General features: G+C 38.1%; 1 non-coding gene across 1 annotated transcript; it reads right to left on the reverse strand.

The window, feature by feature from the left end:
- Nucleotides 1–1,347: 1,347 nt before the first annotated feature.
- LOC130984229 (small nucleolar RNA R71) lies at nt 1,348–1,455 on the reverse strand. Its single transcript, XR_009088176.1, has one exon. It is a non-coding gene; the product is annotated as a small nucleolar RNA R71 (small nucleolar RNA).
- Nucleotides 1,456–25,744: the final 24,289 nt, after the last annotated feature.

The raw sequence follows: 25,744 nt of genomic DNA on the forward strand, positions 1-25,744 counted from the left end.
GGTACCTGGTTGGGCGTTTAACGCCCAAAGAGGTAGCATTTTGGGCGTTAAACGCCAGAATGTATACCATTCTGGGCGTTTAACGCCAGGATGGTGCTAGGGGGAAGATTTTGTTTTCAAATCAATTTGTTTCAAAGTTTTCAAAGTTTTTCAAAATCAAATCTTTTTCAAATCATATCTTTTCAATCAAATGTTTTCAAAATCAATTTCTTTCCTTTTTCAAAGATACTTCCTAACAATTAATGAGTTGATTGAACATCTCAAATTTGTTACCTTTTCTGCTGAGAAAGGTTTAATGTTTGAATCATATCTTTTCTTGTTAGGCAAGTCACTAATCTTCAAAATCAAATCTTTTAAAATAATTTTCAAAACATATCTTTTAAAATTATTTTCAAATCATATCTTCTCAATCACATTTTTTTTTAAAAACCAATCATATCTTCTCAATCACATCTTTTTCAAAATAGTTTTCAATCAAATCTTTTTAAACTTCTAATTTCAAAATCTTTTTCAAAAATCACTTGATTTCTCTTCCACTTTCAATTTTCGAAAATTATCAATCAATTTTTCAAAATGTTTTCAAAATCTTTTAATTGAATTTTCGAAAACTCTCTTCCCTCCTTCCCACATCCTTCTATTTATGGAGTACCACTCCTTCTAAATGCACAATTCAAACCTTATCTAATTAAAGTTCGAATTCTTCTTCTCCTTCTTCTTTCTATTTCTCTTTTCCTCTGACACTTCAAGGAATCTCTATACTGTGACATAGAGGATTCCACATTTTCTTTTTCTCTTCTCTTTCATATGAGCAGGAGCAGAGACAAAGGCATTCTTGTTGAAGCTGACCCTGAACCTGAGAGGACCTTGAAGCGAAAGCTAAGAGAAGCTAAAGCACAACTTTCTGTAGAGGACCTGACCGAATTCTTCAAGGAAGAAGAACACATGGCAGCCGAAAACAACAACAATGCCAACAATGCAAGGAAGGTGCTGGGTGACTTCACTGCACCTACTCCTGATTTCTATGGGAGAAGCATCTCTATCCCTGCCATTGGAGCAAACAACTTTGAGCTTAAACCTCAATTAGTTTCTCTAATGCAACAGAATTGCAAGTTCCATGGACTTCCAATGGAAGATCCTCATCAGTTCTTAGCTGAATTCTTGCAAATCTGTGACACAGTCAAGACTAATGGGGTTGACCCTGAGGTCTATAGACTGATGCTATTCCCTTTTGCTGTAAGAGACAGAGCTAGAATATGGTTGGATTCTCAACCTAAAGAAAGCCTGGACTCTTGGGAAAAGCTAGTCAATGCCTTCTTGGCAAAGTTCTTTCCACCACAAAGATGGAGTAAGCTTAGAGTGGAAGTCCAAACCTTCAGACAGAAGGATGGAGAATCCCTCTATGAAGCTTGGGAAAGATACAAACAATTAATCAGAAGATGTCCCTCAGACATGCTTTCTGAATGGAGCATCATAGGTATTTTCTATGATGGTCTCTCTGAACTATCCAAGATGTCTTTGGATAGCTCTGCTGGAGGATCTCTTCATCTGAAGAAGACGCCTACAGAGGCTCAGGAACTGATGGAAATGGTTGCAAATAACCAATTCATGTATACTTCTGAAAGAAATCCTGTGAACAATGGGACTAGTCAGAAGAAAGGAGTTCTTGAGATTGACACTCTGAATGCCATACTGGCTCAGAATAAGATATTGACTCAACAAGTCAATTTGATTTCTCAAAGTCTGTCTGGAATGCAAAATGCACCAAACAGTACTAAGGATGCTTCATCTGAGGAAGAAGCTTATGATCCTGAGAAACCTTCAATGGAAGAGGTGAATTACCTAGGAGAACCCTATGGAAACACCTATAATTTTTCATGGAGAAATCACCCAAATTTCTCATGGAAGAATCAAGAGAGACCTCAACAAGGTTTCAATAACAATAATGGTGGAAGAAACAGGTTTAGCAATGGCAAGCCTTTTCCATCATCTTCTCAGCAACAGACAGAGAGTTCTAAGCAGAGTACTTCTGACTTAGCAACAATGGTCTCTGATCTAATAAAGACCACTCAAAGTTTCATGACTGAAACAAGGTCCTCCATTAGGAATTTGGAAGGACAAGTGGGTCAGCTGAGTAAGAAAGTTACTGAACTTCCTCCTAGTACTCTCCCAAGTAATACAGAAGAAAATCCAAAAGGAGAGTGCAAAGCCATAGACATGGCCGAATATGGAGAGGAAAGAGAGGAGGAGGACGCCACTGAGGAAGACCTCAGTGGGCGTGTACCAATCTCCTCTGAGTTCCTCAATGAGGAACAATGGGAATCTGAGGCTCAAAATGAGACCATAGAGATTCCATTGGACTTACTTCTGCCATTCATGAGCTCTGATGAGTATTCTTCCTCTGAAGAGGATGAGTATGTCACTGAAGAGCAAGTTGCTAAATACCTTGGAGCAATCATGAAGCTAAATGACAAGTTATTTGGAAATGAGACTTGGGAGGATGAACCACCCTTGCTCACCAAAGAACTGGATGACTTGTCTAGGCAGAAACTGCCTCAAAAGAGGCAGGATCCTGGGAAGTTTTCTATACCTTGTACCATAGGCACCATGACCTTCAAGAAGGCCTTGTGTGACTTAGGGTCAAGTGTAAACCTCATGCCCCTCTCTGTAATGGAGAAATTAGGGATCTTTGAGGTGCAAGCTGCAAGAATCTCATTAGAGATGGCAGACAATTCAAGAAAACAAGCTCATGGACTTGTAGAGAATGTTTTGGTGAAGATTAAAGACCATTACATCCCTACTGATTTCATAGTCCTAGAGACTGGGAAGTGCATGGATGAATCCATCATCCTTGGCAGACCCTTCCTAGCCACAGCAAAGGCTGTGATTGATGTTGATAGAGGAGAGTTGATCATTCAAGTGAATGAAGAGTCCTTGGTGTTTAAGGCCCAAGGACATCCCTCTATCATCATGGAGAGGAAGCATGAAGAGCTTCTCTCAAAACAGAGCCAAGCAGAGCCCCCACAGTCAAACTCTAAGTTTGGTGTTGGGAGGCCACAACCAAACTCTAAGTTTGGTGTTGAACCCCCACATTCAAACTCTAAGTTTGGTGTTGGGAGGTTCCAACACGGTTCTGAGTATTTCTGAGGCTCCATGAGAGTCCTCTGTCAAGCTACTGACATTAAAGAAGCGCTTGTTGGGAGGCAACCCAATGATTATATTTTATCTATTTTCTTTTGTTATTTTATCTTTTTTGTAGGTTGATGATCATAAGAAGTCACAAAAACAATGAAAAAAAAAAGCAAAAACAGAATGAAAAACAGGAAGAAAAACAGCACACCCTGGAGGAGAAGAAGCTGGCGTTCAAACGCCAGTAATGCTAGCTGTTGGGCGTTTAACGCCCAGTCTGGCACCATTCTGGGCGTTTAACGCCAGAAAGGGGCACCAGACTGGCGTTAAACGCCAGTAAAGGGCAACAACCTGGCGTTAAACACCAGGAATGGGCACCAGCCCGGCGTTTAACGCCAGAAATAGCTCAAAACGTGATTTTGAGCAACAATTGGTGCAGGGATGACTTTTTCTTGACACCACAGGATCTGTGGACCCCACAGGCCCCCACCACCACTCTCTCTCTTCTTCCCCCATTCACCAATCACCTCAATACCTCTTCCCAAAAAAACCCTTCACCTATCAAATCCCATCTTTCTCTTCACCACTCACATCCATCCTTCATAAATCCCCACCAACCTCACCCTTCAAATTCAAACCACTTTCCCTCCCAAACCCACCCATAATGGCCGAACCATTACCCCCTCTCTCCTATATATACCCTTCTTCAACCCTTCATTTTCACACAACCTAAACACCACTTCTCCCCCTCTTTGGCCGAACACACTACCATCTCCCTCTTCCTCATTTCTTCTTCTACTCTCTTCTTTCTTCTTTGCTCGAGGACGAGCAAACCTTTTAAGTTTGGTGTGGTAAAAGCGTTGCTTTTTCGTTTTTCCATAACCATTTATGGCATCCAAGGCCGGAGAAACCTCAAGAAAGAGGAAAGGGAAGGCAAAAGCTTCCACCTCCGAGTCATGGGAGATGGATAGATTCCTCTCAAGGGTGCATCAAGACCACTTCTATGAAGTTGTGGCCTTGAAGAAGGTGATCCCCGAGGTCCCCTTTTCACTCAAAAAGGGTGAATATCCGGAGATCCGCCATGAGATCCGAAGAAGAGGTTGGGAAGTACTCACCAACCCCATTCAACAAGTCGGAATCTTGATGGTTCAAGAGTTCTATGCCAATGCATGGATCACCAAGAACCATGACCAAAGTGGGAACCCGAATCCAAAGAATTATCTCACTATGGTTCGGGGGAAATACTTGGATTTTAGTCCGGAGAGTGTGAGGGTGGCGTTCAACTTGCCTATGATGCAAGGAGATGAGCATCCTTATACAAGAAGGGTCAACTTTGATCAAAGGTTGGACCAAGTCCTCACAACCTTATGTGAAGAGGGCGCACAATGGAAGCAAGATTCAAGAGGAAAGCCGGTCCAATTGAGAAGGCATGACCTCAAGCCCGTGGCTAGAGGATGGTTAGAGTTCATACAACGCTCAATCATTCCCACTAGCAACCGGTCCGAAGTTACCATAGACCGGGCCATCATGATCCATAGCATCATGATTGGAGAAGAAATAGAGGTTCATGAGGTTATAGCCCAAGAACTCTACAAGGTGGCGGACAAGACCTCCACTTTGGCAAGAGAAGACCAAAGAATCATGAGGGAGGAGCAACAAAGACAAGGAAGAGACATTGAGGAGCTCAAGCACTCCATAGGACCTTCAAGAGGAAGGAAGAGCCGCCATCACTAAGGTGGACCCATTCCTTGATTTCCTTGTTCTTTATTCTTCTGTTTTTCGAATTTTTATGCTTTATGTTTGTCCATGTTTGTGTCTTGTGATCATTAGTGTCTTAGTGTCTATGCCTTAAAGTTATGAATGTCCTATGAATCCATCACCTTTCTTAAAAAAAAAATCGTGCTTAAATTGAAAAAGAAAAAGAATTGCATGAATTCTGAATTTTATAATAGTTTAATTAATTTGATGTGGTGGCAACACTTTTGTTCTCTGAATGTATGCTTGAACAGTGCATATGTCTTTTGAATTTGTGGTTCATGAATGTTGGCTCTTGAAAGAATGATGAAAAAGGAGACATGTTACTGAGGATCTGAAAAATCATTAAAAATGATTCTTGAAGCAAGAAAAAGCAGTGAATACAAAAAAAAAAGAAAGAAAAGAAGGAAGCAAACGAAAAAAAAAAGAGAAAAGAAAAAGAAAAAAATAAAGTTGTGATCCAAGGCAATAAGAGTGTGCTTAAGAACCCTGGACACCTCCAATTGGGGACTTTAGCAAAGCTGAGTCACAATCTGAAAAGGTTCACCCAATTATGTGTCTGTGGCATGTATGTATCCGGTGGTAATACTGGAAGACAGAGTGCTTTGGGCCACGGCCAAGACTCAATAAGTAGCTGTGTTCAAGAATCATCATACTTAACTAGGAGAATCAATAACACTATCTGGATTCTGAGTTCCTAAAGAAGCCAATCATTCTGAATTCCAATGGATAAAGTGAGATGCCAAAACTATTCAGAGGCAAAAAGATAAAAGCCCCGCTCATCTAATTAATACTGATCTTCATAGATGTTTTTGGAGTTCATTGCATATTCTCTTCTTTTTATCTTATTTGATCTTCAGTTGCTTGGGGACAAGCAACAATTTAAGTTTGGTGTTGTGATGAGCGGATAATTTGTACACTTTTTGGTATTGTTTTTAGTATGTTTTTAGTATGATCTAGTTAGTTTTTAGTATATTTTTATTAGTTTTTAGTATATTTTTATTAGTTTTTAGTTAAAATTCACTTTTCTGGACTTTACTATGAGTTTGTGTGTTTTTCTGTGATTTCAGGTATTTTCTGGCTGAAATTGAGGGGTCTGAGCAAAAATCTGATCCAGAGACTCAAAAGGACTGCAGATGCTGTTGGATTCTGACCTCCCTGCACTCGAAGTGGATTTTCTGGAGCTACAGAAGCCCAATTGGCGCGCTCTCAACGGCGTTGGAAAGTAGACATCCTGGGCTTTCCAGCAATATATAATAGTCCATACTTTGCCCAAGATTTGATGGCCCAAACCGGCGTTCAAAGTCACCTCAAGAAATTCCAGCGTTAAACGCCGGAACTGGCACCTAATTGGGAGTTAAACGCCCAAACTGGCACTAAAGCTGGCGTTTAACTCCAAGAAGAGTCTCTACACGAAAATGCTTCATTGCTCAGCCCAAGCACACACCAAGTGGGCCCGGAAGTGGATTTTTATGTCATTTACTCATCTTTGTACACCTTAGGCTACTAGTTATCTATAAGTAGGACCTTTTACTATTGTATTTTAATCTTTTGATCACTTTAGATCTCTAGATAGAGACTTTTGGGTAGCTATCTTAGATCATTGGGAGGCTGGCCATTCGGCCATGCCTAGACCTTGTTCTTATGTATTTTCAACGGTGGAGTTTCTACACACCATAGATTAAGGTGTGGAGCTCTGCTGTACCTCGAGTATTAATGCAATTACTATTGTTCTTCTATTCAATTCCGCTTGTTCTTTATCCAAGATATCACTTGTTCTTCAACATGATGAAGGTGATGATTGACGCCCATCACCATTCTCACTCATGAACAAGGTGACTGACAACCATTCTTGTTCTACAAGCATCTGAGGCTTAGTGAATATCTCTTGGATTCCTGATTGCACGATGCATGGTTGATCGCCTGACAACCGAGTGCTCGCCTGACAAACGAGCCAACCATTCCGTGAGATCAGAGTCTTCGTGGTATAGGCAAGAACTGATGGCGGCATTCAAGAGAATCCGGAAGGTCTAACCTTGTCTGTGGTATTCTGAGTAGGATTCAGTGATTGAATGACTGTGACGTGCTTCAAACTCTAACCTGCTGGGCGTTAGTGACAGACGCAAAAGAGGGATTCTATTCCAGCAGGGGCGGGAACCAAACCGGTGATTGGCCGTACTGTGACAGAGTGCGTGAGCATTAGCTTTTACTGCGAGGATGGGAGGTAGCTGCTGACAACAGTGAAACCCTATACGAGCTTGCCATGGAAAGGAGTAAGAAGGATTGGATGAAGGCAGTAGGAAAGCAGAGAGACGGAAGGGAAGGCATCTTCATACGCTTGTCTGAAGCTCTTACACCAATGATATACATAAGTATCACTATCCTTATCTTCTATGTTATTTTCGTTCATCATCATATACATTTGAGTTTGCCTGACTAAGATTTACAAGATGACCATAGCTTGCTTCAATGCTAACAATCTCCGTGGGATCGACCCTTACTCACGTAAGGTATTACTTGGACGACCCAGTGCACTTGCTGGTTAGTTGTGCGAAGTTGTGTAATGCCATGGAATTGAACCACCAAGTTTTTGGAGTTCATGACCAGGGATTATGAGAGTTGTGAAAAGTATTGTTCACAATTTCGCGCACCACTTTCCAGTATCTTGTCCTTGCCTATCAATATTGTCACAAGCAGGAAGATTACTAACTTGCTGATTCCCATAAGAAAGTGTCCTATTCATTTTAAAGTTCCTTCCTTGAGGGGCTATATACCGATTAAAATTTTTCGGAGGTAATTCTTGACGACTCATCTTTGCTGCCGCTACCATCTTGGTACAGTCTTCCACCAACTGACTTCTATTGACAAGCTCTGCGAAATTCCGTATTTGCAGTGGTACCAACAAGTGCATTAGCTCTTCGCGGAGTCCTCCTTCGTACTTCAAACACTTCCATTCCTCAAAATCATCTGGGTTTCCCTGACAGATCTTAGAGAATCGGCACAAATCCTCAAATTTCCGAGTATATTCTGCCACTGACATATTCTCCTGCGTTAACTGCATCAGTTCCATTTCTTTAGCATCACGAACAGTTCTAGGAAAATACTTTTTGTAAAATTCCTCCTTAAACGTATCCCAGTCAATCTCTTCCACCACCTGTCTTAACAAGCGTTGCACTCCATGCCACAAGTGTTCAGCTTCTCCCTCCAGCATATAGGTCGCAAATTCCACGTGCTGTCTTTCTAGTACATGTTGCGGTCGCAATGACTTCTCGATACCACGGAACCAATTGTCAGCTTCAGTTGCAACAAGCGTCCTTTTAAACTTGGGCAGGTTCACCTTCAGAAAGGTTGCCAGTGTCATAGGGTTATCACGGTTTCCAGCGCCTTCATTATCATTACTGTCTCTACCACGCTCACCATTGCGTCCTTCGTTACGATCTCCGTTCCTCTCCCCTAAACGGTCAATTTCTCGTGTAGTAGCAGTTGCCGTTTCACGCACGGCCTCAGCCATGGTGTTCATTGCAGCTATAAAAGCATCTGCACCCCTCGTCGGTTTCTCTGCATGGTTTGCACCACGCGTACAACGTCCTCGTCCCCGTGAAGCCATCAAGATTCTGTGCACACCCAACATGTAATATTAAGGTGATCAGTCTTAACATTTTAGGCAAAGTGTGAATAGTCTCTAAAATGGAAACACCGTGACAATCATGCAATTCATATCACAACGATATCCTATTTGCATGAGGCACAACTCAGAGAATGCAATGAAGCATGATTCAGTCCATGTCCCCAGGCTTTAATATGAACGAACTGCTCTGATACCAAGTTGTAACGATCCAATTCCCAGTAAGTCATGATCATTCCAGAAATAAAGTGTCACCAACTTGTTCACATGAAACCTTTACTATGTATTATTAAGCCTGTAATCGGGTTAGCGTACTATCGAGTTTTTGAAAGGACTTTTAAAAAAAAGACTTGCGAGGATAGCTAATTAAACATATACAATCCAACATTATAAATAACCAGAACACATAGCATAGACCATACATACGCATATAGGTACTGTCGTGTATTTATATATATATATCCTGAGTTAGCATACAACCTTTCAAAAATACTACTATATACAAACCAACACTCCAGGCCCTGGTCCATATAGAAAACCCCTAAGCTGGCACCCAAACTAGCCTAGTCAACTATGTACACCCTACTCTCTCAGTGAGTCTGACCAAAAGTGAGATATTAACAAAAAAGCTAGGCTAACACAAAAACTATCAAAAGGCACAACCGCAACTCCTAGGACTCAGCTATCATCGTCAGAGGAGATCACAACCACATCAGAACACTCCTCAGGATCCTTGTCCTCGTCATCAGAAATCTCTATAATCTCGGGAGGGGCATTGGCACTCGTGCTACTGGTCTGACCAGCACTTGCCGGTCCACTAATAGAGGAGGTGAGCGGCTCCTCAGAAGATGGCTTGGATGAAGATACTGAGATCTGCTCCACTGGGATATTCTCCTCCAGTACAGGTTCTAGAATATGCTCCTCCATGGGCTCAGGCTCAGGGTCTGCTTGATCCGCAGGCTGATCGGGATGCTGGTGAGGCACCGGCCCATCCTGAAACGGGTGAAAGGGAGCATCTGGGTGGAGCCACTGCAGTGGGAACTCATAGGGCATGTCGGGGTCAAACTGTAGAGTGTCAATCAGGTGACGGAATGGATAATCACGCAGAATGTACATACGAGTCCTAATCTCCCTAGCTACTACATAAAACCTATGATGTACAATATCCTCGTATATATAGGGAGGGTCCATCTCGTAAAATATAACTCCGATATCCATCTAAAGGGGAGAAAGAAAAGGGGTAAGAACTGGGGGTTCTTAGTAGGGTCGAGGGTGGTTAGTTTAGTCAGGATTACCACAGTTCAAGTAATTCACAACGAAATATACAAGTGTCACAAAGAAATATCTAGTCACCACAATTCAGAATAACATTAAGGAATGTATAAACACAAGAAGACAATCACAAACAATTTCACAATGTCAAGTAAAATGCAAATGCGCAACAAGGATGATGCATGTCTATTCCTAACGCAGGCCATGAGCTCATGTGTCGGTTGCCTACCCGCTTCCGACATTACTTAGGCACAAGTCCCAGATATGGCTTTCCAGATGCATACAGTGTGCTTATAAGTCGTACGGCTAGGCCGCATACAGTATGACTTTTCAAATCAATAAGCGTACATCTGGAAAATAGTTCTCAGTGTGTAGGCGTCCCCACTTTACATTTAACACTAAGGCCCAAACAATGTCACATCTGCTCTCCTGTGCCAGTCATTTCATTAATCTTTCTTTCTTTTAGTTTTCGTTCTTCCTCTTCTCTTTTGTATCATTCCACAATATAATTTATCTTTGATGAAAATAATTTATTTTAATATAGAGAGTACTTTTGAATAAAAACTCAAAATAGCATTTTCCTTTCAAAACTTAGTTTATAGTTATAAACATAACCTCAGTCTTTTTTTTTTATAAAAATAAAATGACATCCTTCAAAATATAATTTCCAAATTAATTTCTTGTCCTCCAACGAGACCAAAATCCTGTTTTATTTTTCATCAAAATATTAACTTAAAATTTTATCCATTCTCGAGCTGACTGAAACACAACCTCATCAAAATATTAATATATCAACAAAATTCAACATGAAACGCAATCAAATCTCAATAACACTCAATCCAAACATCAATCCACTTATCAAATATCATCTAGTCGGTGAAAATTTATCAAAACCCTACCTTCGTACGTAATCAAAATACCCAAAACTCTGGAGAAATTTTCTGGCTGAGCTGCTGAAGGGAAAAACATCCGGAATCCTCTGTGCCTCGTAGAACTCCAGTTGGCCAAGCTCAAGGGGTAGGGGAGCTACGTCACCGTCGACTTCCACCGGACAAAAGTAACGCCAACACGTAGAGGAGGAGGATATGAATACTTTTATCGGATTAGATTTTTTATTGAAGTTACGGATAGCAAGAAATCGAGGTTGGAAGGTTAGAGGGTTTTACGGTTTTCTCATAAAGCTTCGGTCTCTCTCGCTGTTCTTTCTTTTTCTTGAGGCTTAGTGAATGAAATGAAAAGTTAAGCAAAGAAAGTAATTAATGGTGATTAAGGCTTAATGAGCTGTCAAGTTCTTATTTTACATTCCTATATTAAAGCCACATTTCTCCTTTTCTTTACCTATATATATATATATATATATATATATATATATATATATATATATAATGCATATAAAAGCCACGATGTGGCTTTTGTTTCTTTTTGTTTCCTGATAAAAATAATTAAAAATATAGTAATAATAAAAGTAGTAATAATAATTTAGATAATACTGGAATAACAATAATAACAATAATAATAATAATAATAATAATAATAATAATAATATATAAAGTTAAATGTATATGAGTTACTAATATAAATAACATTAATAACTTAGGAATAAAAATATTTGATGAAGCGTGGTGGACGAAATTGTGATCATCAATAATGGCTCCAAAGACTTGGTGCTCTCAAACATAAATCACACTTTTTCACAACTCCACACAACTAACCAGCAAGTGTACTGGGTCGTCCAAGTAATACCTTACGTGAGTAAGGGTTGATCCCACAGAGATTGTTGGTATGAAGTAAGCTATAGTCATCTTGTAAATCCCAGTCAGGCGGATTCAACTATATTAAGAGATTATTGGGTTTTTGAATAATAATAAATAATAAACATAAAATAAAGATAGAGTTACTCATGTAATTCAATGATGGGAATTTCAGATAGGTGTATGGAGGTGCTGTGTTCCTTCTGAATCTTTGCTTTTCTACTTCTTCCTTCTAGTTTTTTATCACTCCTTTCTATGGCAAGCTGTATGTAGGGCATCACTGTTGTCAATGGCTACATCCCACCCTCTCAGTGAAAATGATCCAAATGCTCTGTCACAGCACGGCTAATCATCTGTCGGTTCTCGATCATGTTGGAATAGAATCCCTGGATCCTTTTGCGTCTGTCACTAACGCCCAACAATCGCGAGTTTGAAGCTCGTCACAGTCATTCAATCCCGGAATCCTACTCGGAATACCACAGACAAGGTTAGGCTTTTCAAATTCCCATGAATGCCGCCATCAATTCTAGCTTATACCACGAAGATTCTGATTAAGGAATCCAAGAGATATGCGCCCGGTCTAAGGTAGAACAAAAGTGGTTGTCAGTCACGCGTTCATAGGTGAGAATGATGATGAGTGTCACGGATCATCACATTCATCATGTTGAAGTGCAACGAATATCTTAGAATAAGAATAAGTCGAATTGAATAGAAAATAGTAGTACTTGCATTGAAACTTGAGGTACAGCAGAGCTCCACACCCTTAATCTATGGTGTGTAGAAACTCCACCGTTGAAAATACATAAGTGATGATGGTCCAGGCATGGCCGAATGGCCAGCCCCAAATGTGATCACAGGATCAAAAATACAATCCAGGATCCAAGATGAAAATATAATAGTAAAAAGTCCTATTTATAATAGACTAGCTACTAGGGTTTACAAAACTAAGTAATTGATGCAGAAATCCACTTCCAGGGCCCACTTGGTGTGTGCTTGGGATGAGCTTGATCTATCCACGAGCTGAGGCTTCTCTTGGAGTTGAACATCAAGTTGTAATGTGTTTTGGGCGTTCAACTCTGGTTTGTGACGTGTTTCTGGCGTTTGACTCCAGAATGCAGCATGGAACTGGCATTGGGCGCCAGTTTACGTCATCTAATTACGAATAAAGTATGGACTATTATATATTGCTGAAAAGCTCTAGATGTCTACTTTCCAACGCCAGTGAGAGCGCACCATTTGGAGTTCTGTAGCTCCAGAAAATCTATTTCGAGTGCGAGGAGGTCAGATTCCAACAGCATCAGCAGTCCTTTGTCAACTTTCTATCAGAGTTTTGCTCAGGTCACTCAATTTCAGCCAGAAAATACTTGAAATCATAGAAAAACACACAAACTCATAGTAAAGTCCAGAAATGTGAATTTAGCATAAAAACTAATGAAAACATCCCTAAAAGTAACTAGATCATACTAAAAACTACCTAAAAACAATGCCAAAAAGCGTATAAATTATCCGCTCATCACAACACCAAACTTAAATTGTTGCTTGTCCCCAAGCAACTAAAAATCAATTAGGATAAAAAGAAGAGAATATACATTAAATCCCAGAATATCAATGAATATTAGTTCTAATTAGATGAGCGGGACTTGTAGCTTTTTGCTTCTAAACAGTTTTGGCATCTCACTTTTTCCTTTGAAGTTCAGAATGATTGGCTTCTCTAGGAACTTAGAATTTTGGATAGTGTTATTGATTCTCCTAGTTAAGTATGTTGATTCTTGAATACAGCTACTTTTATGAGTCTTGGCCATGGCCCTAAGTATTTTGTTTTCCAGTATTACCACCGGATACATAAATGCCACAGACACATGACTGGGTGAACCTTTTGAGATTGTGACTCAGCTTTGCTAGAGTCCCCAGTTAGAGGTGTCCAGAGCTCTTAAGCACACTCTTTTTGCTTTAGATCACGACATTAACCAGTCAGTCTCAAGCTTTTCACTTGGACCTGCATGACACAAGCACATGGTTAGGGACAACTTGATTTAGCCACTTAGGCCTGGATTTATTTCCTTGGGCCCTCCTATCCATTGATGCTTAAAGCCTTGGATCCTTTTTACCCTTGCCTTTTGGTTTTAAGGGCTATTGGCTTTTTCTGCTTGCTTTTTCTTTTTCTTTCTATTTTTTTCGCAAGCCTTTTGCTTTTTCACTGCTTTTTCTTGCTTCAAGAATCAATTTTATGATTTTTCAGATCATCAATAACATTTCTCTTATTCATCATTCTTTCAAGAGCCAATAATTTTAACATTCATAAACAACAAGATAAAAAATATGCACTGTTCAAGCATTCATTCAGAAAACAAAAAGTATTGTCACCACATCAATATAATTAAACTAAATTCAAGGATAAATTCGAAATTCATGTACTTCTTGTTCTTTTGAATTAGAAACATTTTTCATTTAAGAGAGGTGAAGGATTAATGGAATTATTCATAGCTTTAAGACATAGTTACTAACTACTAACGATCATGAAGTAGAGACACAAAACATAGATAAACATATAACATAAAAACCGAAAAGCAGAGAAAATAAGAACAAGGAATGAGTCCACTTTAGTGAGGGTGGCGCCTTCTTGAAGGACCAATGGTGCTCTTTGAGCTCCTCTATGTTTCTTCCTTGCTTCTGTTGCATGATCCCTAGTGATTTTGGTGCTCTTATCCTTAGCTGCTCCCAATAGTTGTGTGGAGGAAAATGTATCCCCTGAGGTATCTCAGGGATTTCTTGATGAGGAAATTCCTCATGCTCTCTTGATGTGCAGTCAAATACTCTTCTACTGAGCTATGGACCCTTGAGATGAATCTCTCCATCTCCCATGACTCGGAGGTGGAAAAATTTTTTGTCTTCCCTTTTCTCTTTTTTTTTTTTAGGTTTCTCTGGCCTTAGGTGCCATCAATGGTTATGGAAAAACAAAAAAGCTATGCTTTTACCACACCAAACTTAGAATGTTGCTCGCCCTCGAGCAAAGAAGAAAGAATGGAAGGAGAAGAAAATATGGAGGAGAGGGAGAGATGTGTATATTTCGGCCATATGGGTGGGATTGGGTGGGGAAGAGATGGATGGATGTGAGTGGTGAAGAGGTGATGGGGAAGAGAGATTTGAGGTGATTGGTGAAGAAGAGAGAAGGTGAGTTGAGGTAGGTGGGCACCCTGTGGGGTACACAGATCCTGAGGTGTCAAGGATTTTCATCCCTGTACCAATTAGGCATGTAAAATGCCTTTGCATGCAATTTTGGCGTTTAAATGCTGAGGTGATGCATGTTCTGGGCGTTCAATGCCCATGTGCAACATGTTTCTGGCATTGACCGCCAGTTCCATGCTTGTTTCTGGCGTTCAACGGCAGATCTATGCTCTGTTCTGGCGTTGAACGCCAGCCAGATGCTCCTTACTGGCGTTTAAACGCCAGTAAGTCCTTCCTCCAGGGTGTGATTTTTCTTCTGCTGTTTTTTATTCTGTTTTTAATTTTAATATTTTTTTCGTGACTCCACATGATCATGTACCTAATAAAACATAAAAGAACAATAAAATAAAATTAAAATTAGATAAATAAAAATTGGGTTGCCTCCCAATAAGCGCTTCTTTAATGTCAATAGCTTGACAGTGAGCTCTTATGGAGCTTCACAGATGTTCAGAGCATTGTTGGGACCTCCCAACACCAAACTTAGAGTTTGAATGTAGGGGTTCAACACCAAACTTAGAGTTTAGTTGTGGCTTCCCAACACCAAACTTAGAGTTTGACTATGGGAGCTCTGTTTGACTCTGCATTGAGAGAAGCTGTTCATGCTTCCTCTCATTACCAAATAACTTGGCATTTAGCTTCATGATGGCTCCTAGATATTGAGCAACTTTCTCTCCAGTTACATCTTCATCCTCTTCAGAGGAAGAATAGTCTTCAGAGCTCATGAATGGTAGAAGGAAGTTTAATAGAATCTCTATGGTCTCTATATGAGCCTCAGATTCCTTTGGGTCCTCAACAGGGAACTCCTTCTTGGTTGGGAAACGTCCTATGAGGTCTTCCTCATTGGGATTCACGTCCTCCCCTTCCTCATTGCATTCGGCCATATTGACTATATCAATGGCCTTGCACTCTCTCTTTGGATTCTCTTCTATATTGCTTGGGAGAGTACTAGGAGGAGTTTCAGTTACTTTCTTACTCAGCTGGCCCACTTGTGCCTCCAAATTTCTGATGGAGGACCTTGTTTCACTCATGAAACTTAAAGTGGCCTTAGACAGATCAGAGACTATATTTGCTAAATTAGAGGAGCTCTGCTCAGAATTCTCTATCTGTTGCTGAGAAGATGATGGAAAAGGCTTGCTATTGCTAAACCTGTTTCTTCCACCATTATTAAAGCCTTGTTGAGGTTTTTGTTGATCCTTCCATGAGAAATTTGGATGATTTCTCCATGATGAATTATAGGTGTTTCCATAAGGTTCACCCATGTAATTTACCTCTGCCATTGCAGGGTTCTCAGGATCATAAGCTTCTTCTTCAGAAGATGCCTCTTTAGTACTATTGGATGCATTTTGCCATCCATTCAGACTTTGAGAAATCATGTTGATGACTTGCTGAGTCAACACTTTGTTCTGAGCCAATATGGCATTCAGAGCATCAATTTCAAGAACTCCATTCCTCTGAGGCGTCCCATTATTCACGGAATTCCTCTCAGAAGTGTACATGAATTGGTTATTTGCAACCATGTCAATAAGTTCTTGAGCTTTTGCAGGCATTTTCTTTAGGTGAATGGATCCACCTGCAGAATGGTCCAATGACATTTTGGAAAACTCAGATAGACCATAATAGAATATATCTAATATGGTCCATTCTGAAAACATGTCAGAAGGACACTTTTTGGTCATCTGCTTGTATCTTTCCCAAGCTTTATAGAGGGATTCACCATCTTTTTGCTTGAAGGTCTGAACATCCACTCTAAGCTTGCTCAGCTTTTGAGGAGGAAAGAATTTATCCAAGAAGGCCGTGACTAGCTTATCCCAGGAGTCCAGGCTATCTTTAGGTTGTGAGTCCAACCATGTTCTAGCTCTGTTTCTTACAGCAAAAGGGAAAACCATGAGCCTGTAGACTTCAGGATCTAGTCCATTCGTCTTATCAGTCTCACAAATCTGCAAGAACTCAGTTAAAAACTGGTAAGGATCTTCAGATGAAAGTCCATAAAACTTGCAGTTCTGTTGCATTAAAGCAACTAATTGAGGTTTCAGCTCAAAATTGTTTGCTCCAATGGCAGGAATTGAGATGTTTCTTCCAACAAACTTGGACGTGGGTTTAGTAAAATCACCAAGCATCCTTCTTGCATTATTGTTGTTGGGTTCGGCTGCCATCTCCTTCTCTTGTTCGAAAATTTCAGAAAGGTTGCCTCTGGATTGTTGTAATTTAGCTTCTCTTAGTTTCCTCTTCAGAGTCCTTTCAGGTTCAGGATCAGCTTCAACAAGAGTGTCTTTTTCCTTGTTCCTGCTCATATGAAAGAGAAGAGAAAAAGAAAAGGAAGAGGAATCCTCTATGTCACAGTAAAGAGGATCCTTATTATTAGTAGAAGAAGAAAGAGGATAAGGATTAAGAAGAAGGAATAATCCAAACACAAGGGTAAGGATAGAGTAAGTGATTGGAGATGAAGAGAGGTGAAGAGAAGTGTTAGTAAATAAATAAATAAATAGAAGAAGATGAGAGAGAGAATTTGAAAATTAATTTTGAAAAGGAGTTAGTGATTTTCGAAAATTAAAGATGAGATAGAATTAAAATTAAAATTTAAAACAATCAATTAATTTAAAAATAATTTTGAAAAAGGGATGAGATATTTTCGAAAATTAGAGAGGGAGAAGTAGTTAGGTGGTTTTGAAAAAGATAAGAAACAAACAAAAAGTTAATTAGTTAGTTAAAAAAGATATTAAAATCAAATTTGAAAAGATAAGAAGATAAGAGGTTAGACAAGATATTTTAAAATCAAATTTTTGAAAAAGATAAAATTTTGAAAAAGATATGATATAAAAGATATGATAAAAAGAGATAAAAAAAGATATGATTTTTAAGAAAAAGATATTTTGAAAAAGATTAAATTTTTAAAATTAAAATTAATTACTTAACTAACAAGAAACTAAAAGATATGATTCTAAAATTTAAAGATTGAAACTTTCTTAACAAGAAAGTAACAAACTTCAAATTTTTGAATCAATCACATTAATTGTTAGTGTAATTTCAAAAATTTGAAATAAAATTAAGAAAAAGATTTTGAAAATAATTTTAAAATTTTCGAAATTAATAAGATAAAAATGAAAAAGATTTGATTTTTGAAAATTTTTTTTTGAAAAGATAGGATTTTTAAAATTGAAAATTTGACTTGACTTATGAGAAACAACTAATTTTAAAATTTTTTGACTAAGTCAACTCAAATTTTCGTAAATTAGGAGAGAAATAAGGAAAAGATATTTTTTATTTTTGAATTTTTAATGATGAGAGAGAAAAACACAAATATGACCCAAAACATGAAAATTTTGGATCAAAACATATGATGCATGCAAGAACACTATGAATGTCAAGATGAACACCAAGAACTCTTTGAAGATCATGATGAACATCAAGAACATATTTTTGAAAAATTTTTGATGCAAAGAAAACATGCAAGACACCAAACTTAGAATTCTTTAATGCATGGATACTATGAATGCAAAAATGCATATGAAAAATAATAAAAGACACAAAACAAGAAAATATCAAGATCAAACAAGAAGATTTACCAAGAACAACTTGAAGATCATGAAGAACACTATGAATGCATGAATTTTTGAAAAATACAAGAAATTTTTTTTAAAGCATGCAATTGACACCAAATTTAAAAATTGACTCAAAACTCAAACAAGAAACACAAAATATTTTTTATTTTTATGATTTTATGATTTTTTTGTATTTTTATTATTTTTTTCGAAAATATTCTTTAGAAAAACAAAAATAAAGACAAATTTTTGAAAACTTTTTTTTTGAAAAGCAAATAAAAAAGAAAATTACCTAATCTGAGCAACAAGATAAACCGTCAGTTGTCCACACTCGAACAATCCCCGCAACGGCGCCAAAAACTTGGTGGACGAAATTGTGATCATCAACAATAGCTCCAAAGACTTGGTGCTCTCAAACATAAATCACACATTGTCACAACTCCGCACAACTAACCAGCAAGTGTACTGGGTCGTCCAAGTAATACCTTACGTGAGTAAGGGTTGATCCCACAGAGATTGTTGGTATGAAGTAAGCTATAGTCATCTTGTAAATCCCAGTCAGGCGGATTCAACTATATTAAGAGATTATTGGGTTTTTGAATAATAATAAATAATAAACATAAAATAAAGATAGAGTTACTCATGTAATTCAATGATGGGAATTTCAGATAGGTGTATGGAGGTGCTGTGTTCCTTCTGAATCTTTGCTTTTCTACTTCTTCCTTCTAGTTTTTTATCACTCCTTTCTATGGCAAGCTGTATGTAGGGCATCACTGTTGTCAATGGCTACATCCCACCCTCTCAGTGAAAATGATCCAAATGCTCTGTCACAGCACGGCTAATCATCTGTCGGTTCTCGATCATGTTGGAATAGAATCCCTGGATCCTTTTGCGTCTGTCACTAACGCCCAACAATCGCGAGTTTGAAGCTCGTCACAGTCATTCAATCCCGGAATCCTACTCGGAATACCACAGACAAGGTTAGGCTTTTCAAATTCCCATGAATGCCGCCATCAATTCTAGCTTATACCACGAAGATTCTGATTAAGGAATCCAAGAGATATGCGCCCGGTCTAAGGTAGAACAAAAGTGGTTGTCAGTCACGCGTTCATAGGTGAGAATGATGATGAGTGTCACGGATCATCACATTCATCATGTTGAAGTGCAACGAATATCTTAGAATAAGAATAAGTCGAATTGAATAGAAAATAGTAGTACTTGCATTGAAACTTGAGGTACAGCAGAGCTCCACACCCTTAATCTATGGTGGTAGAAACTCCACCGTTGAAAATACATAAGTGATGATGGTCCAGGCATGGCCGAATGGCCAGCCCCAAATGTGATCACAGGATCAAAAATACAATCCAGGATCCAAGATGAAAATATAATAGTAAAAAGTCCTATTTATAATAGACTAGCTACTAGGGTTTACAGAACTAAGTAATTGATGCAGAAATCCACTTCCAGGGCCCACTTGGTGTGTGCTTGGGATGAGCTTGATCTATCCACGAGCTGAGGCTTCTCTTGGAGTTGAACATCAAGTTGTAATGTGTTTTGGGCGTTCAACTCTGGTTTGTGACGTGTTTCTGGCGTTTGACTCCAGAATGCAGCATGGAACTGGCATTGGGCGCCAGTTTACGTCATCTAATTACGAATAAAGTATGGACTATTATATATTGCTGAAAAGCTCTAGATGTCTACTTTCCAACGCCAGTGAGAGCGCACCATTTGGAGTTCTGTAGCTCCAGAAAATCTATTTCGAGTGCGAGGAGGTCAGATTCCAACAGCATCAGCAGTCCTTTGTCAACTTTCTATCAGAGTTTTGCTCAGGTCACTCAATTTCAGCCAGAAAATACTTGAAATCATAGAAAAACACACAAACTCATAGTAAAGTCCAGAAATGTGAATTTAGCATAAAAACTAATGAAAACATCCCTAAAAGTAACTAGATCATACTAAAAACTACCTAAAAACAATGCCAAAAAGCGTATAAATTATCCGCTCATCACAACACCAAACTTAAATTGTTGCTTGTCCCCAAGCAACTAAAAATCAATTAGGATAAAAAGAAGAGAATATACATTAAATCCCAGAATATCAATGAATATTAGTTCTAATTAGATGAGCGGGACTTGTAGCTTTTTGCTTCTAAACAGTTTTGGCATCTCACTTTTTCCTTTGAAGTTCAGAATGATTGGCTTCTCTAGGAACTTAGAATTTTGGATAGTGTTATTGATTCTCCTAGTTAAGTATGTTGATTCTTGAATACAGCTACTTTTATGAGTCTTGGCCATGGCCCTAAGTATTTTGTTTTCCAGTATTACCACCGGATACATAAATGCCACAGACACATGACTGGGTGAACCTTTTGAGATTGTGACTCAGCTTTGCTAGAGTCCCCAGTTAGAGGTGTCCAGAGCTCTTAAGCACACTCTTTTTGCTTTAGATCACGACATTAACCAGTCAGTCTCAAGCTTTTCACTTGGACCTGCATGACACAAGCACATGGTTAGGGACAACTTGATTTAGCCACTTAGGCCTGGATTTATTTCCTTGGGCCCTCCTATCCATTGATGCTTAAAGCCTTGGATCCTTTTACCCTTGCCTTTTGGTTTTAAGGGCTATTGGCTTTTTCTGCTTGCTTTTTCTTTTTCTTTCTATTTTTTTCGCAAGCCTTTTGCTTTTTCACTGCTTTTTCTTGCTTCAAGAATCAATTTTATGATTTTTCAGATCATCAATAACATTTCTCTTATTCATCATTCTTTCAAGAGCCAATAATTTTAACATTCATAAACAACAAGATAAAAAATATGCACTGTTCAAGCATTCATTCAGAAAACAAAAAGTATTGTCACCACATCAATATAATTAAACTAAATTCAAGGATAAATTCGAAATTCATGTACTTCTTGTTCTTTTGAATTAGAAACATTTTTCATTTAAGAGAGGTGAAGGATTAATGGAATTATTCATAGCTTTAAGACATAGTTACTAACTACTAACGATCATGAAGTAGAGACACAAAACATAGATAAACATATAACATAAAAACCGAAAAGCAGAGAAAATAAGAACAAGGAATGAGTCCACTTTAGTGAGGGTGGCGCCTTCTTGAAGGACCAATGGTGCTCTTTGAGCTCCTCTATGTTTCTTCCTTGCTTCTGTTGCATGATCCCTAGTGATTTTGGTGCTCTTATCCTTAGCTGCTCCCAATAGTTGTGTGGAGGAAAATGTATCCCCTGAGGTATCTCAGGGATTTCTTGATGAGGAAATTCCTCATGCTCTCTTGATGTGCAGTCAAATACTCTTCTACTGAGCTATGGACCCTTGAGATGAATCTCTCCATCTCCCATGACTCGGAGGTGGAAAAATTTTTTGTCTTCCCTTTTCTCTTTTTTTTTAGGTTTCTCTGGCCTTAGGTGCCATCAATGGTTATGGAAAAACAAAAAAGCTATGCTTTTACCACACCAAACTTAGAATGTTGCTCGCCCTCGAGCAAAGAAGAAAGAATGGAAGGAGAAGAAAATGGAGGAGAGGGAGAGATGTGTATATTTCGGCCATATGGGTGGGATTGGGTGGGGAAGAGATGGATGGATGTGAGTGGTGAAGAGGTGATGGGGAAGAGAGATTTGAGGTGATTGGTGAAGAAGAGAGAAGGTGAGTTGAGGTAGGTGGGCACCCTGTGGGGTACACAGATCCTGAGGTGTCAAGGATTTTCATCCCTGTACCAATTAGGCATGTAAAATGCCTTTGCATGCAATTTTGGCGTTTAAATGCTGAGGTGATGCATGTTCTGGGCGTTCAATGCCCATGTGCAACATGTTTCTGGCATTGACCACCAGTTCCATGCTTGTTTCTGGCGTTCAACGGCAGATCTATGCTCTGTTCTGGCGTTGAACGCCAGCCAGATGCTCCTTACTGGCGTTTAAACGCCAGTAAGTCCTTCCTCCAGGGTGTGATTTTTCTTCTGCTGTTTTTTATTCTGTTTTTAATTTTAATATTTTTTTCGTGACTCCACATGATCATGTACCTAATAAAACATAAAAGAACAATAAAATAAAATTAAAATTAGATAAATAAAAATTGGGTTGCCTCCCAATAAGCGCTTCTTTAATGTCAATAGCTTGACAGTGAGCTCTTATGGAGCTTCACAGATGTTCAGAGCATTGTTGGGACCTCCCAACACCAAACTTAGAGTTTGAATGTAGGGGTTCAACACCAAACTTAGAGTTTAGTTGTGGCTTCCCAACACCAAACTTAGAGTTTGACTATGGGAGCTCTGTTTGACTCTGCATTGAGAGAAGCTGTTCATGCTTCCTCTCATTACCAAATAACTTGGCATTTAGCTTCATGATGGCTCCTAGATATTGAGCAACTTTCTCTCCAGTTACATCTTCATCCTCTTCAGAGGAAGAATAGTCTTCAGAGCTCATGAATGGTAGAAGGAAGTTTAATAGAATCTCTATGGTCTCTATATGAGCCTCAGATTCCTTTGGGTCCTCAATAGGGAACTCCTTCTTGGTTGGGAAACGTCCTATGAGGTCTTCCTCATTGGGATTCACGTCCTCCCCTTCCTCATTGCATTCGGCCATATTGACTATATCAATGGCCTTGCACTCTCTCTTGGATTCTCTTCTATATTGCTTGGGAGAGTACTAGGAGGAGTTTCAGTTACTTTCTTACTCAGCTGGCCCACTTGTGCCTCCAAATTTCTGATGGAGGACCTTGTTTCACTCATGAAACTTAAAGTGGCCTTAGACAGATCAGAGACTATATTTGCTAAATTAGAGGAGCTCTGCTCAGAATTCTCTATCTGTTGCTGAGAAGATGATGGAAAAGGCTTGCTATTGCTAAACCTGTTTCTTCCACCATTATTAAAGCCTTGTTGAGGCTTTTGTTGATCCTTCCATGAGAAATTTGGATGATTTCTCCATGATGAATTATAGGTGTTTCCATAAGGTTCACCCATGTAATTTACCTCTGCCATTGCAGGGTTCTCAGGATCATAAGCTTCTTCTTCAGAAGATGCCTCTTTAGTACTATTGGATGCATTTTGCCATCCATTCAGACTTTGAGAAATCATGTTGATGACTTGCTGAGTCAACACTTTGTTCTGAGCCAATATGGCATTCAGAGCATCAATTTCAAGAACTCCATTCCTCTGAGGCGTCCATTATTCACGGAATTCCTCTCAGAAGTGTACATGAATTGGTTATTTGCAACCATGTCAATAAGTTCTTGAGCTTTTGCAGGCATTTTCTTTAGGTGAATGGATCCACCTGCAGAATGGTCCAATGACATTTTGGAAAACTCAGATAGACCATAATAGAATATATCTAATATGGTCCATTCTGAAAACATGTCAGAAGGACACTTTTTGGTCATCTGCTTGTATCTTCCCAAGCTTTATAGAGGGATTCACCATCTTTTTGCTTGAAGGTCTGAACATCCACTCTAAGCTTGCTCAGCTTTTGAGGAGGAAAGAATTTATCCAAGAAGGCCGTGACTAGCTATCCCAGGAGTCCAGGCTATCTTTAGGTTGTGAGTCCAACCATGTTCTAGCTCTGTTTCTTACAGCAAAAGGGAAAACCATGAGCCTGTAGACTTCAGGATCTAGTCCATTCGTCTTATCAGTCTCACAAATCTGCAAGAACTCAGTTAAAAACTGGTAAGGATCTTCAGATGAAAGTCCATAAAACTTGCAGTTCTGTTGCATTAAAGCAACTAATTGAGGTTTCAGCTCAAAATTGTTTGCTCCAATGGTAGGAATTGAGATGTTTCTTCCAACAAACTTGGACGTGGGTTTAGTAAAATCACCAAGCATCCTTCTTGCATTATTGTTGTTGGGTTCGGCTGCCATCTCCTTCTCTTGTTCGAAAATTTCAGAAAGGTTGCCTCTGGATTGTTGTAATTTAGCTTCTCTTAGTTTCCTCTTTAGAGTCCTTTCAGGTTCAGGATCAGCTTCAACAAGAGTGTCTTTTTCCTTGTTCCTGCTCATATGAAAGAGAAGAGAAAAAGAAAAGGAAGAGGAATCCTCTATGTCACAGTAAAGAGGATCCTTATTATTAGTAGAAGAAGAAAGAGGATAAGGATTAAGAAGAAGGAATAATCCAAACACAAGGGTAAGGATAGAGTAAGTGATTGGAGATGAAGAGAGGTGAAGAGAAGTGTTAGTAAATAAATAAATAAATAGAAGAAGATGAGAGAGAGAATTTGAAAATTAATTTTGAAAAGGAGTTAGTGATTTTCGAAAATTAAAGATGAGATAGAATTAAAATTAAATTTAAAACAATCAATTAATTTAAAAATAATTTTGAAAAAGGGATGAGATATTTTCGAAATTAGAGAGGGAGAAGTAGTTAGGTGGTTTTGAAAAAGATAAGAAACAAAAAAAAGTTAATTAGTTAGTTAAAAAGATATTAAAATCAAATTTGAAAAGATAAGAAGATAAGAGGTTAGACAAGATATTTTAAAATCAAATTTTTGAAAAAGATAAAATTTTGAAAAAGATATGATATAAAAGATATGATAAAAAGAGATAAAAAAAGATATGATTTTTAAGAAAAAGATATTTTGAAAAAGATTAAATTTTTAAAATTAAAATTAATTACTTAACTAACAAGAAACTAAAAGATATGATTCTAAAATTTAAAGATTGAAACTTTCTTAACAAGAAAGTAACAAACTTCAAATTTTTGAATCAATCACATTAATTGTTAGTGTAATTTCAAAAATTTGAAATAAAATTAAGAAAAAGATTTTGAAAATAATTTTAAAATTTTCGAAATTAATAAGATAAAAATGAAAAAGATTTGATTTTTGAAAATTTTTTTTTGAAAAGATAGGATTTTTAAAATTGAAAATTTGACTTGACTTATGAGAAACAACTAATTTTAAAATTTTTTGACTAAGTCAACTCAAATTTTCGTAAATTAGGAGAGAAATAAGGAAAAGATATTTTTTATTTTTGAATTTTTAATGATGAGAGAGAAAAACACAAATATGACCCAAAACATGAAAATTTTGGATCAAAACATATGATGCATGCAAGAACACTATGAATGTCAAGATGAACACCAAGAACTCTTTGAAGATCATGATGAACATCAAGAACATATTTTTGAAAAATTTTTGATGCAAAGAAAACATGCAAGACACCAAACTTAGAATTCTTTAATGCATGGATACTATGAATGCAAAAATGCATATGAAAAATAATAAAAGACACAAAACAAGAAAATATCAAGATCAAACAAGAAGATTTACCAAGAACAACTTGAAGATCATGAAGAACACTATGAATGCATGAATTTTTGAAAAATACAAGAAATTTTTTTTAAAGCATGCAATTGACACCAAATTTAAAAATTGACTCAAACTCAAACAAGAAACACAAAATATTTTTATTTTTATGATTTTATGATTTTTTTGTATTTTTATTATTTTTTTCG

Source organism: Arachis stenosperma, chromosome 5 (genome assembly GCF_014773155.1).
Source record: "Arachis stenosperma cultivar V10309 chromosome 5, arast.V10309.gnm1.PFL2, whole genome shotgun sequence".
NCBI lineage: Eukaryota > Viridiplantae > Streptophyta > Magnoliopsida > Fabales > Fabaceae > Arachis > Arachis stenosperma.